Raw genomic sequence first — 15,808 nt, 5'->3', positions numbered from 1 at the left:
AGTGCATTCACTGCTTTAATAAGTAATTCCTGACAGCAGAAGATTCCTCTATACTTTGAAGTCTGTTTTATTTCCCTATAGCCTGCACATTTTTCCCCCAGTGATAGTGGTCTCTGTGGATGATCCACTGCAGCTATGAGAGTCAATTCAATGTCCATGAGTTTGCTGCTTAGGGGTGGTTGGGAATGATCCAGAAGGATTTCAATTCTCACCCACTTCAATCCAAGCCTCATGATATTTCTAGTGAAGTCTTCAAGTGACCTCAGTGCTGCGCTTTTAATATTTTCCACTGCATGAACAGCCCTTGTTATTTCCTTCACCACTCCTTTAATCCTGAACTAAAGACCATTCAAAGAATTTAACCAACTTCCATATCAGATGGCACAGTGGCACACTGGTTAGCATTGCTGCCTCACAGCACCAGGGATCTGGATTCAATTCTGGCCTTGTGTGACTGTGTGAAGTTTGCACATTCTTGTTGTGTCTGCATGGGTTTCCTCTGGGTCCTCTGGTTTCCTGCCACAGTAAGAAGTTTAACAACACCAGGTTAAAGTCCAACAGGTTTATTTGGTAGCAAAAGCCACACAAGCTTTCGAAGCTCTAAGCCCCTTCTTCAGGTGAGTGGGAATTCTGTTCACAAACAGAGTTTATAAAGACACAGACTCAATTTACATGAATACTGGTTGGAATGCGAATACTTACAACTAATCAAGTCTTTAAGAAACAAAACAATGGGAGTGGAGAGAGCATCAAGACAGGCTAAAAAGATGTGTATTGTCTCCAGACAAGACAGCCAGTGAAACTCTGCAGGTCCACGCAACTGTGGGCGTTACAAATAGTGTGACATGAACCCAATATCCCGGTTGAGGCCGTCCGCGTGTGTGCGGAACTTGGCTATCAGTTTCTGCTCAGCGACTCTGCGCTGTCGCGTGTCGCGAAGGCCGCCTTGGAGAACGCTTACCCGAATATCAGAGGCCGAATGCCCGTGACCGCTGAAGTGCTCCCCAACAGGAAGAGAACAGTCTTGCCTGGTGATTGTCGAGCGGTGTTCATTCATCCGTTGTCGCAGTGTCTGCATAGTTTCCCCAATGTACCATGCCTCGGGACATCCTTTCTTGCAGCGTATCAGGTAGACAACGTTGGCCGAGTTGCAAGAGTATGTACTGTGTACCTGGTGGATGGTGTTCTCACGTGAGATGATGGCATCTGTGTCGATGATCCGGCACGTCTTGCAGAGGTTGCTGTGGCAGGGTTGTGTGGTGTCTTGGTCACTGTTCTCCTGAAGGCTGGGTAGTTTGCTGCGGACAATTCACTTTGGTAGGAATAACAGATGTGTTGAGTATAGGGCTAACGGGAGGACTTTGAATAGTGTGGAGGAGCAGAGGGATCTAGGTGTATGTGTGCATAGATCCCTGAAAGTTGGGAATCAAGTAGATAAGGTTGTTAAGAAGGCATATGGTGTCTTGGCGTTTATTGGTAGGGGGATTGAATTTAGGAGTCGTAGCGTTATGTTGCAACTGTACACAACTCTGGTGCGGCCGCACTTGGAGTACTGTGTGCAGTTCTGGTCCCCACATTACAGGAAGGATGTGGAGGCTTTGGAGAGGGTGCAGAGGAGGTTTACCAGGATGTTGCCTGGTATGGAGGGGAGATCCTATGAGGAGAGGCTGAGGGATTTGGGATTGTTTTCGCTGGAAAGGCGGCGGCTAAGAGGGGATCTTATTGAAACATATAAGATGATTAGAGGTTTAGATAGGGTGGATAGTGATAGCCTTTTTCCTCTGATGGAGAAATCCAGCACGAGGGGGCATGGCTTTAAATTGAGGGGGGGTAGTTATAGAACCGATGTCAGGGGTAGGTTCTTTACCCAGAGGGTGGTGAGGGATTGGAATGCCCTGCCAGCATCAGTAGTAAATGCGCCTAGTTTGGGGGCGTTTAAGAGATCCGTAGATAGGTTCATGGACGAAAAGAAATTGGTTTAGGTTGGAGGGTCACAGTTTTTTTTTTAACTGGTCGGTGCAACATCGTGGGCCGAAGGGCCTGTTCTGCGCTGTAATGTTCTATGTTCTATGTTCTATGTTCTAATGGTCTGTTCTCTTCCTGTTGGGGAGCACTTCAGCGGTCACGGGCATTCGGCCTCTGATATTCGGGTAAGCGTTCTCCAAGGCGGCCTTCGCGACACACGACAGCGCAGAGTCGCTGAGCAGAAACTGATAGCCAAGTTCCGCACACACGCGGACGGCCTCAACCGGGATATTGGGTTCATGTCACACTATTTGTAACACCCACAGTTGCGTGGACCTGCAGAGTTTCACTGGCTGTCTTGTCTGGAGACAATACACATCTTTTTAGCCTGTCTTGATGCTCTCTCCACTCCCATTGTTTTGTTTCTTAAAGACTTGATTAGTTGTAAGTATTCGCATTCCAACCATTATTCATGTAAATTGAGTCTGTGTCTTTATAAACTCTGTTTGTGAACAGAATTCCCACTCACCTGAAGAAGGGGCTTAGAGCTTCGAAAGCTTGTGTGGCTTTTGCTACCAAATAAACCTGTTGGACTTTAACCTGGTGTTGTTAAACTTCTTACTGTGTTTACCCCAGTCCAACGCCGGCATCTCCACATCCTGCCACAGTCCAGAGATGTGCAGGTTAGTTGGATTGGCTATGTTAAATTGCCTCTCAGTGTCTAAAGATGTGCAGGTTAAATGCGTTAGCCATGGTAAATTTGTATGGGATTACAAGAATAGAGTGGCAGAGAGGGCGTAGGTAAGATACTTTGTCAGAGAGTCTGTACAGAACTTAATAATGGGCTGAATGGCCTATTTTGCACTGTAGGGATTCCATGATTCTATGATCAATAACACTTTGATAAATCAGAAGCTGCTAAAACACTGTGGCACAGACAAAAGTGATAACGCTGATCAATTTTATTCCAAACACAATAATTCTTTCGTTCACTTCTCAGCCACATGCCAATTGCTGATGCCTTACTTGTAAGTTTTTCCGAATCTGCTACTCTTACAAAGTGCTCCCCTAGTGGCCTCGACAAAGCCAGTGAGTGGAAAGCTGTTATTGCTCATGTGGAGACCCTTGAGGTGCTTGTGAGCATGGCTTCTGAAAGCTTGAGGCTGTGAGGGCCTGACTGCAGATTGCTGTAACTGGCTGCTGCCAGGGCAGAGTGGCACAGCTGAGTATCTGGCACCATGCAGGGTAGGTGCTTGATATTCAGCTTGAGAGGGTGGTGAAGTAGGAGACATGCTGACATCCTGTGAAATACCTCATTTGTAATCTGTACATTCAGTATCTGTTCAGTTTTGATTTGTTTTTTTTTAACTTTAAGTCAATCAACAAGATGTTCCAGCAAATGTACCATTGCAAAAAATCTGTCAACTGGAAGTATGTCTGGCAACAAGGGAATATTCACTAGACACAATTTTATCTGGAACTCCTTTAAATATACTGTAGATATGTAACACATGCAGACCTCCTATGCTAGTACCCATTGTAAATATACTGTTTCATGCTATGTAAAATTGTGTCATTGGCGTCCCCGGAAATCACCTTGGCTGTAGACTATAGTGAGTCTGTTAGTGTTTCTCTTCAGGCTCAAATTCTGTTTATATACAGATTTGTGAATACTTGTCTGGAATTTACATTGCTATCTGACTGATCTATGTGGCAGGAAACCATATCTAAGAGCATGTAATGGGGCAGGTTCACAATTGTTGACTGCCCAATAGTGCATAGGGAAGGCGATGGCCTAGTGGTATCATCGCTAGACTATTAATCCTGGAACTCAGCTAACGTTCTGGGGACCGAGGTTCAAATCCCTCCATGGCAGATGGTGGATTTGAATTCAATTAAAAATATCTGGAATTAACTGATGACCATGAAATCATTGTCCATGGTTAGAAAAGCCCATCTGGTTCACTAATTTCCTTTAGGGAAGGGAATCTGCTGTCCTTACCTGTCCTTACATGTGACTCCAGAGCCACAGCGAAGTGGTTGACTCTTAACTGCCCTTGGGCAATTACGGATGGGCAATAAATGCTGGCCAGCCAGCGACGCCCATGTCCCGCAAATGAATTTTTAAAAATCATTTCCTGTCTGTCTGCCAGCTATTTGACTTTTTTTACCATGGGTAAAAATTGGCTGTACATCATAGAAATCATAGAAATCATAGAAACCCTACAGTGCAGAAAGAGGCCATTCGGCCCATCGAGTCTACACCGACCACAATCCCACCCAGGCCCTACTCCCATATCCATACATATTTACCCACTAACCCCTCGAACCTACCCATCTCAAGACAATAAGGGGCAATTTTAGCAGGGCCAATCAACCTAACCCTAACATGTGATCGGGGAAGCAACTGCCCCTTCCCAAAAGGAGAAAATAACTCCCATTGCAATAGAAATTTGTTAAGTATTAGAACAAATGATCATAGAAATTTTTTGCATTGTAAAAGGACTTTTCATATGAATCCACTGAAAAGCCTGTGCCTTACAGTGCTCAGACAGATGTGAATGGGACTTTCCAATCCCTTCCAAAGTAATCTATTGAAATGTTTTTAATTATTGTACTACTCAAAGATATCAAGTCAGAGATACCAAATACAATAAAATCAATAATTAAACAGAAACTTTGTAACAAAAGTAAAACATCCTTGAGAATTTCTGCCATAGGATTTTGTTCATTGAAATAACAGCAAAAATAGCCTGCAGGATATTTTGAGATGATATAAAAAAATATGAGATAAAGCAATGCTTCAGCCCTTGCCATTCTGTGTTCTTGATTAAACCATTGCAAACAGATGGTCATACACCCAATGAGTCAGTCACATTCAGTCAAGCTGACACCATAGCCTGAAGCCTTTTCTAAAGAAAGACTTGGAATAACATGGTGCCTTCTTTCATCTCTCAGATAATCTCCAAATGCTTCACCGACAATGAATTAAAACAGGAAGGCAGACATGCTCCCATTTGCTTTTTCAGAATTTTCATAGCTACTCAGCTTTTTTGTTCTTGTATGACATAGATAAGGATTAGAGACCATGCTGTGAGGGTCCATCTCTCTTACCTGATCTTTTGTAGGTGTGCACTATGATGCAAAACCAAAAATCTTCACATGGTGATAGTCCCACACAAGCCAAAATGACAGGTTTCATTTATCAAGTCATGAGCAAAACTAAACAGTCCTTTCACATGCAAACAGCTGAGGGAGAAAAACATTCAACCTTGATTTTGGCTGATGAATGAATGAATGAATGAAATCTCGGCACTCTAGGTGATGAATGTGTGAATGAAAATCAGTTAAGAGAGTGGAATTAAAAGGAAACTGCTCTTGCTGTGATTTCCGAAATGTCCTCGAACGAAATCAAACTTCATTCCGCAAACTCCTTTCTTCACAGACATCACTGCACCTGAATGCTAACTAAAATGTTGATAGTTGTGTGAAGTGTACCTGCACATTGACAGCTGTCTGTGTGCTCTGTTGCTTTATGTGTTGCTAGCTGGCAATTAGAGTTATTTTTATGTGCTGCTAATTTTTTTCCTATGAATGCTGAAATAATGATTTGAAGGGGTAACTGTTGCCATGCCAATTTGCTGCAATGCGGAGCACTGTTACCAGTTTGCTCCCATGATTCACCTTTGTAACAAATTGCATGCCATGCTATCTGGAGGTGTAGAGTGGAGACTAGAGTTCCGTTCAAGCTAAGATCGAAAAGTAGTTGACAGAAGAACACTGTCGACAGAGGATTGAGCTTGTCTGATTACTTTTCTATGTATGAGGACAAGAAATGGCTTAGCCAGATCTTAAAGAGTGGGAAAAAAATAACTTGCCCCAAAGCAGGAGATGAGAGCAGCATTGCCAACACTCGCATATTCACTTATGAATCTGTAGGGCAGGATTTTCCAGCCGTGCTCGCCACAAAATAGGAAAATCCTGTCTGTGGTCAACGGACCTGTGCATGGTTTCCCCCTCCCCCCTCCACACCCGCTATGATTTCCATGGCAGGCAGGATGGGAAAATTCCGCCTGTAGTGTTTCATGTGAGAAATTGAACGATATCGTTGTTACTTTAAATTTTCTCTGGTACTGAAAGGGTTAAAAAAATTCACAAATTGTGGCATCAACATGTGGAATTTCAACTGCTTCCTCATCTTAAATGAGAAAATCGTGAAATAAAATCATAAAGAATGGTACAGATCAGAAGGCCATTCAGTCTGTTGTATTCATGCCGGTTGTCTGCAAGAGCAACCCGGCTCGTCCCATTTCCCACACTTTCCTGGAATCCCGAGGATCTGAAGAATAGGAATGTCCTCACAAAATGCTGATATACACACAGAGGATTAGTGAAAAACCAATGATTCCGTGAAGGGGGAATGATACCTTCAAATGGGCGTACATCTATCCGCACATATCTTATCCTCAAAAATCCTGAACTTTAGAGCCAGGGAAGAAATTGCTTCTCACCAGTTGGAATAAGACGAATGATAAACTATTTTAAGTGACAGCAGGAGTGAGCTTCGCTAGGAGGTGGTCAGGAAATGAGTTTCCCCTGAATAAAAGTTTAGTATTCAGACAGAGGGATCTCAACCTACAAGGCAGGTAGGTAAATGATATTTTGCTGTAATTACATAGCTCTCGAGTTGCATAAGAGTTGGGAGGGTAATGGGAGGATCAAAAGTTAGCCTATTAATGCATAACACCAGAGGGAGAAAGGAGAGTTATTAGGATCAGTACCATTGCAATGCCAAGTATCTGGTTACGCATGAAGGAAAAACAGACATAGATGTGGTAGCAGGAGAGGGGCGAATGTGGATGACTCTTAAAATGTGGGATCGACATAATTTGGAATTCCTGAATGTTGTGGTGTCTCCCACATGTAGAGTAAGGGACAGGATATAGTAAGTGGGAAAACTTCTGAAAAAGTACTGCTGCCTCACAGTGCCAGAGACACATGTTCAATTCCCGGTTTAAGTCACTGTCTGTGCGGAGTCTGCACATTGTCCCCGTGTCTGGGTGGGTTTCCTCCAGGTGCTCTGGTTTCCTTCTGAAGTCTGAAAGATGTGCTGGTTAGGTGTATTGGCCATGCTTAAGTTTTCCCTCAATGTACCCGAACAGGGGCCTGAGTGTGGTGATTAAGGGATTTTCACAGTAACTTCATTGCAGTGTTAACGTAAACCTACTTGTGACACTAATAAATAAACTTTAAACTTTAAAACTGAAATGGGGTCTTCAAAATTCTATAGAAGAATACTCAGTCACATAAATAAGAACCAGATTTATGGAATATTTGGCAAACAAGCACCTGGGGATGATTTACACGAACAAGAGAAGGGACAGGCATGGACAGAGCAGGTTTCGCAGAGGAAAAGTAAAGAGCGGTGGATGTAGAAATGATACAAAAGTTAGGTGTCAGCCGGAATTCTCCAATTCTTATGTGTCCTGTCACCACTGCCAGCGAGAACGGAGAATTTGGCGCTCAGCCAAATCTCCATTTATTGCAGTGGGACTGGAGAATCCCAGCTGCGGATGAGGTTGGAGAATCTGTCTGTCATGGTACAGAATGATGAAATGTGGTAAATAAGAGTGCTGTGCTGATAGGTCAGATAAGAATCAGAAAAGGAAAGGAAATGTATAGGGATATGACTACATGGGGAAATAAAGAAAAGATAAAGAGACACAGCACCCTGAATAGTGGGAAAGATCTCATTATTGAAATGAGCTTTGACAGTTTTATGAATAAAAACAGGATTTACAGAACAGTTTGGCAAATAACTACAATATGGTGGAGTTTGAGGTCAGGCTTGTAATGGAAAAGCGAATGAGTACAATAGGAACATTCAATTCTCGAAAGGTGGATTGTGATGTGTTGACTAAGTTAACTGGACAGCACTTGTTAAAGGGAAAATGATACGGAAAAAAGTGGACATGTTTAGAAACACATAACTTAACAGAAAGAAAAGACTGATGTGACAATGGATAAAATGCAGGTAAATAAAGGCAAGATGAAATTGGTTGTAACATAGAAAGCTACAGGGAACATGATGGAGCTAAGACAAATGTGAAAACAAACTAAACTGTTTCTGAACTGAATAGAAAATGTGGTTAGAGCACTGCGATATTAAAAAAAATTCAAGATTTTTAATAAATATATTTGGAGCAAAGAAATAAAGAAGGATCATTGAGCGATCCCAAGATGACATCAAGGGAACAAGAGATGGCAAATATATCAAATACATTATTTTTCTTTTCTAATTCACAGGGTAGACTATTGTCGGTCTGCTGAATTTCCATTTCCAGGGACAGAGAGGGACTCTAGGGAATACTAAAAGAAATGGCAGGGTGAGTTATTCATAGGCTGAGGGAAGTTAAGTTAAAGCAACAAACACTACAGCAGGATACATATTGTTCATATATTTGTACAGCTATTTAAAGAAGAGGGTAGTGAAATTAATCAGTTCTGTGTCACTTTGTATAGGAATCATAGAATTGAGATTACTATCCCAGTGTTAGAAAAGGGCAAAAATAATCATACTAGTCTTTAAAAAAGGAACCAGGATTATCGAAGTAATAATTAACCAATAAATGGAATAGTCTTTGCGGGTAAGATATTATTTGTTTTTTCTCTATTAATTTGTGGGATGTGGGCGTCGCTGGCTGGGCCAGCATTTATTAGCCATTCCTATTGTAATAACTTTGACTCACCAGCCAGGTATGAATGAACTAACGTTTATTTACATCATACTACCTTTTAGAATCTTGCTGTTCTGCGGCTGCCAGTCAGCATTTGGAATCGATCTGAGGCAAAAGCCCGCACTTGCCAGGGTGACCCCCCATCCTGATTGGTTTTCCACAATACTGTCTGCAGTAAATTTAACATTTAACCCATTCAAGCAGTCCATCCTAGACTTAGGGCTGGACTGGAAAATCTTGCCCAGGGTCAACGGACGATTCCGGTGATGGGTGGGATGGGAAAATTCCGACCCTTAGTCTCTCTGATGGTTTCCGCTTTCTGGCAGAGTGGTAAGTCCACTGACTTGGGTGCTTCTGCTGGGGTACTTTCTGCAGCAACCGCTGGACCTGGTATCTCCTCAGGTACTGGCAACTCATCCTCATCCAATTCTGTGGTGACAATCGCTTGTTTCAGTATACGTGCCAGTATACAAACGAAGAAAAGTTTGTTGTAAGGATTGTACACCTGGATGATGTATACACAGGTTGGCTCAGTGCTCCACTACTTGGACAACCAACAACATTTCGTACTGGCAACATAGTTCAAGCTGTAATTCTGGCTGCTCCAACAACCCTCGTCCATAGTAAGTGGTCCACACGTTTCCTGACAATTCCACCCTGTACATTCACTTTGTAAGACAGCAGCCCTGTCTTGGCTACAGCAACTCCTGTGACCCAGCCTGGTCCGCTTCTGAAATTTCTGACATACGCTTGTTCAAGCATTGCAAACGAATCGTGGTTTTTCTTCTGACTGGCCTCTACCCTCCCCAGCAAATTCGGAAACACCAGATTTAGTCTGGTCCTAAGATGCTGGTCCATCAATAATTCCATTGGTGACACCCCTGCTATACAATATCCGGTATCCCAGAAGAAATCAAGAAATTCTGGTTTCCATGGTCGCACCTGACTGCTCTTTAAGCCCTGTCTTGAAGGTTTGGACTGTCCATTCAGCCAGTCCATTGGGCGCTGGGTGGTATGGCACAGTGCTGATATGCTTCATACCATTTGTGGAGGTGAAGTTCAGAAATTCAGCACTCATGAAGGCTGTTCCATTATCCGACACAATTACCTCAGCCATCCCATGAGATGCCAAACACTGACACAATTTCTTAACTGTGGTCATAGATTTAATTTCAAATATTTCAAACATTTCCATCCACTACAAATGAGCATCTATCAGGAAAAAAAGCATTGTTCCCAAAAATGGGCCCACTTTATAAATGTGGACATGCACCCATGTCAATCAAGCCATTCCCTAGGATGCAAAGGGGCTGGCAACTTCTGTTGCAGCTGGCACTGATCGCAAAGCTTCACTAATTCCTCAATTTTGGCATCAATGCCAGGCTACCAAACATAACTCCTGGGGAGCAGCTCCCGGGTGGGCACTTTGTAATTCATCCGAGAGTACCTCCCTTCCCAATACAGGGACAACTACTCTCACTCCCCAAAGTATGATGTCATCCTCACCACTGATTTTATCTTTCTGAGTACAAAACGGCTTCATCACTTCAGACACTGGCTTGTTGGTCCATCTCACTAATATTCTCTGCTTCACTGTGGACAGTAGCAGGTATCTACTGATCCAATACTTGGGCCGAAATTCTCCCTAAAACATTCTAAGTGCTGAATTTGCGTTGGATTTTTTTAGCGGGATTTTCAGAATGAAGCTCTCACACTCTGAGCATCACAGAGTGCCTCAAGGAGATTCATGCTGAAAATCTGTTGGAGGAGCCTATTCCGTCTGGAGAGGCTGGCAGCATAGTGCTGAGTGGGCCACTATGCATGCACGATTTGTCAGAGCAGAGATTGGTGCATGTGCATTTGCCCTGCCCTGCTAGCCTCTGAATTACTCGCCAGCCCACATCGCTGGCCGTGCGATCCACCCTCACTGGCAGTCCCAATCCCCCCGCCCCCCCCCCCCCCCCCCCCAACCCCCCGCCCCATCCCCTCCTCCCCATCCCTGGCAGTCCCCTCCACCCCGATGGACAGCCCCGATCAGCCCCTTCCCTCCCTCTGCCACTGATCTCAAGTGCAGAGTGGCAGTGGGATCTCCATCCACTGATCTCCCCACCCATAGACCCCGCCCCAATAGACCCCGCCCTACTCTAGCTCTGCCCCTTTGGCAATGCCAGATGCCTGGGCAGTGCCTAGGTACCTCTTGGGCATTTCCACTGTGCCCTTTGGGCACTGCCAGGAGGCCAGGCTAGCACTGCCAGGCTGGTAATGCCCAAGGGGCACCCCCCTCTTACCCCCAATCTCCTGGGGGGCCTCCATGGCCTCCCTTCACTCCGGCGGGGTCAGGCTACCAGTGCCCCATTCCTGGGGAGCAGTTGCAAACCTCTCAGGAGTGAACCACTCCTGGCAGGGTGGGAGGCACTAGTAGTCTCAGAGATTTCAGTCCTGGGCCCGCTAATGGAATGCAAATGGTAATTTTAATATTTAAATCAGCTCTGCCCAAATTTCCAGCGTGGAGCTGATGATGCCAGAAATCCTGGCCCCACAGATATGTGGAAGCCATGGTGCCCAACGGAGAGCCCCCTGAATGGCCTCTGCTGACGGCTCCCAGCCCAGCCAGGGCAGCACAGTGGGCTGGGAGAATCGCCCCCTTGATTTGCTGCACAAAAACTAGCAACGTATCCAAGATGTTAAGATGTTTAATGTCATCAGTTTCCTGCAGTACAGGGGTGGGTGGGGGCGTAGTGTGGGGGGGGGGCGGGTGGTTGGCGGCGGTGATACACTCTCAGGCAATGGCAGGCAACTCAGTGCATCTGCATTTGCTATATGCATTTCAGGCAGATGTTGGGATATGCTGATATAATTAATATCCAATGTTGAGTTTGTGCTGATGCGATTGGTGGAATTTCCTTGTCTTCCTTAAATAACCCGAAACTGATTAGTGGCCCATTACAATGGTAAAATGCCTTCCATGCACACACTGGTGGAATTTCTTTATTCCATGCATGACAGCCAACCCTTCTTTTTAAATCTGTAAGGAGCCATGTCTGGCCTCAGGGAGGATTCTGGAGACATATCCTAAAGGTCTTTCAGACCTAACAGCCACGAGATGAGACAAAATTACACCAACGTCATAAGAAGAGATGTCACAAGTTAACACCATTTCTCTGGATGGATTGAAGTATACCAATATACAATACAAACGTAATAACTGCTTTCCCTTGTTAAAAGCTTCTCTCTGAGGCTTACAGAATCAATGCTGGTGCTTCTTTAGTAACACATGCATGGGGGTCAATAATGTTGACAAATTTGGCAGAAAAAGTCCATAATAATTGACTATTCCTAAAAAGGACTTAAGCTCAGGTGTGTTTCTGGGGGAGGGTGCCACTTTTATTGCTGTAACCATATCTTCCATAGGGTGAAACCCTTGCACATCTACCCAGGAATCCAAATAAGCCACTTCATTGGCCTGAAAAGTACAAATCTCCTTCTTGAGGTGAACTCCAGCCCCTTGAAACCTTCTTAGTACCTCTTCTAAGTTAGCTAGGTGCTTGATTTCTGTCGAACCTGTTATCAATACATCATCCAAATATAATATCACGCATGGCAATCCTTGTAACAAACTTTCCATCATCTATTTGTAGTCCTCATAGATGCAGACAGTCTTGTCTGGGTTCATCACAGGGACTATGGGGGCTGCCCATTCTGCAAACTGGACTGGTTGAATGATTCCCAGTTCTTCTAACCTTTTTAATTCTGTCTCTACCTTTTCTAACAAGGCAGCGGGCAAGGATCTGGTCCTGAGAAACCACGTGGATGTCTTTGGGTCTACGCGGATCTTCACCTGCAGGTCTTTAATTTTCCCCAGCTCAAAATACATCTTCATACTCTTCTTTATTCATTCTATCAGGCCTCCTTTTATTCAAAAAATTTCTGTCCAATTTAATTTTATTTCTTTGAGCCATTCATGGCCTAGTAAGAAGGTAAGAAACAAGAACGTAAGAACTAGGATCAGGAGTAGGCAATTCAACCCCTTGAGTCTGTTCCACTATTCAATATGATCATGGCTGTTCTCCATAACCCTTTGACCCATTACTAATTAAAGATCTGTCTATCTCCTCCTTAAATTTACTCGATGTCCTGGCATCCACTACATTACGAGATAGTGAATTCCACAGATTTGTGACCCTTTGAGAGAAAGATTCTCCTCATCCCTGTTTTAAATCTGAATGAGATTGAACAGATTGGGTCTGTACTCGTTGGAGTTTAGAAGGCTGAGGGGTGATCTTATAGAGACATATAAGATAATGAAGGGGTTGGATAGGGTGGAGGTAGAGAGATTTTTTCCACTTAGAAGGGAAACCAGAACTAGAGGGCACTGCCTCAAAATAAGAGGGGGCCGGTTCAGAACAGAGTTGAGGGGGAACTTCTTCTCTCAGAAGGTGGTGAATCTCTGGAATTCTCTGCCCATTGAAGTGGTGGAGGCTACCTCATTGAATATGTTTAAATCACGGGTAGATAGATTTCAGATCGCTAAGGGAATTAAGGGATATGGGGAGCAGGCGGGTAAGTGGAACTGATTCGCTTCAGATCAGCCATGATCTTGTTGAATGGTGGGGCAGGCTTGAGGGGCTGGATGGCCTACTCCTGCTCCTATTTCTTATGTTCTTATGTTCTTATCCCATATCCTAATACTATATAGGCTTGGTCCGCAACCTGATACAGCTATTTATGGGAGTTGAGCAGGTTGCTGCTACAATCTTACTGCTACAGTGGTAGTACCCACTGAATCATCAATAGTCACAGGTGAGGTGCCTGAAGATTGGAGAGTGGCAAATGTTGTGCCTTTGTTTAAAAAGAGCTGCAGGGAAAAGCCTGGGAACTACAGGCCAGTGAGCCTCACATCTGTGGTGGGTAAATTGTTGGAAGGCATTTTGAGAGACAGGATCTACAGGCATTTAGAGACGCAAGGACTGATTAGGGACAGTCAGCATGGCTTTGTGAATGGAAAATCATGTCTCACAAATTTGGTTGAGTTTTTTGAAGGGGTAACCAAGAACGTAGATGAGGGCAGTGCCGTTGATGTTGTCTACATGGACTTTAGCAAGGCCTTTGACAAGGTACCACATGATAGGTTGTTGCATATAGAACATAGAACATAGAAAAGCTACAGCACAAACAGGCCCTTCGGCCCACAAGTTGCGCCGAACATGTCCCTACCTATAACCCTCTATCTTACTAACTTCCATGAACTTATCCAAAAGTCTCTTAAAAGACCCTATCGAATCCGCCTCCACCACCACTACCGGCAGCCGATTCCACACACCCACCACCCTTTGAGTGAAAAACTTACCCCTAACATCTCCTCTGTACCTACTCCCCAGCACCCTAAATCTGTGACCTCTTGTGGCAACCATTTCAGCCCTGGGTAAAAGCCTCTGAGAATCTACTCTATCGATACCTCTCAACATCTTATACACCTCTATCAGGCCACCTCTCATCCTTCACTTCTCCAAGGAGAACAGACCTAGCTCTCTCAACCTATCCTTATAAGGCATGCCACCTAATCCAGGCAACATCCTTGTAAATCTCCTCTGCACCCTTTCTATGGCTTCCACATCCTTTCTGTAATGAGGCGACCAGAACTGGGCACAGTACTCCAGGTGGGGTCTGACCAGGGTCCTATACAGCTGCAGCATTATCTCCCGATTCCTAAACTCAATTCCTCTATTGATGAAGGCCAGTATTCCATATGCCTTCTTAACCACAGCCTCTACCTGCGACACTGCTTTGAGCGTCCTATGAACCCATACCCCAAGATCCTTCTGATCTTCCACACTGCCAAGCGTCTTACCCTTAATATTATATTCTTTCATCCTATTTGACCTGCCAAAATGAACCACCACACGTTTACCTGGGGTTGAAGTCCATCCGCCACTTCTCCGCCCAGTCTTGCATCTTATCTATGTATGGTTAAATCTCACGGGATCCAGGGTGAGGTGTCTAAATGGATACAAAATTGGCTTCTTGACAGAAGCCAGAGGGTGGTTGTAGAGAGTTGTTTTTCAAACTGGAGGCCTGTGACCAGTGGCGTGCCTCAGGGATCAGTGCTGGGTCCACTGTTATTTGTCATTTATATTAATGATTTGGATGAGAATATAGGAGGCATTGTTAGTAAGTTTGCAGATGACACTAAAATTGGTGGCATAGTGGACAGTGAAGAAAGTTATCTCCAATTGAAACGGGATCTTGATCAATTGGGCCAGTGGGCTGATGAATGGCAGATGGAGTTTAATTTAGACAAATGCGAGGTGATGCATTTTGGTAGATTGAACCAGGGTAGGACTTACTCAGTTAATGGTAGGGCATTGGGGAGAGTTATAGAACAAAGACATCTAGGGGTACATGTTCATAGCTCCTTGAAAGTGGAGTCACAGGTGGACAGAATAATGAAGAAGACATTCAGCATGCTTGGTTTCATCAGTCAGAACATTGAATACAGGAGTTGGAATGTCTTGTTGAAGTTGTATAAGACATTGGTCAGGCCACACTTGGAATACTGTGTGCAATTCTGGTCAACCTATTATAGAAAGGATATTATTAAACTAGAAAGAGTGCAGAAAAGATTTACTAGGATGCTACCGGGACTTGATGGATTGAGTTATAAGGAGAGGCTGAATAGACTGGAACCTTTTTCTCTGGAGCGTAGGAGGCTGAGGGGTGACCTTATAGAGGTCTAGAAAATAATGAGGGGCAGAGATCAGCTAGATAGTCAATATCTTTTCCCAAAGGTAGGGGAGTCTAAAACTAGAGGGCATAGGTTTAAGGTGAGAGGGGAGAGATACAAAAGTGTCCAGAGGGGCAATTTTTTCACACAGAGGGTAGTGAGTGTCTGGAACAAGCTGTCTGAGGTAGTAGTAGAGGCGGATACAGTTTTATCTTTTAAAAAGCATTTAGATAGTTACATGGGTACAATGGGTATAGAGGGATATGGGCCAAATGGGATTAGTTTAGGGGTATTAAAAAAAAGGGCAGCATGGACAAGTTGGACCGAAGGGCCTGTTTCCATGCTGTAAACCTCTATGACTCTATGACTCTACCCATGATCTTGA

Source organism: Mustelus asterias, chromosome 4, assembly GCF_964213995.1.
Source record: "Mustelus asterias chromosome 4, sMusAst1.hap1.1, whole genome shotgun sequence".
In the NCBI taxonomy this organism is placed as follows: Eukaryota; Metazoa; Chordata; class Chondrichthyes; order Carcharhiniformes; family Triakidae; genus Mustelus; species Mustelus asterias.
This window is presented reverse-complemented; position numbering follows the sequence as displayed.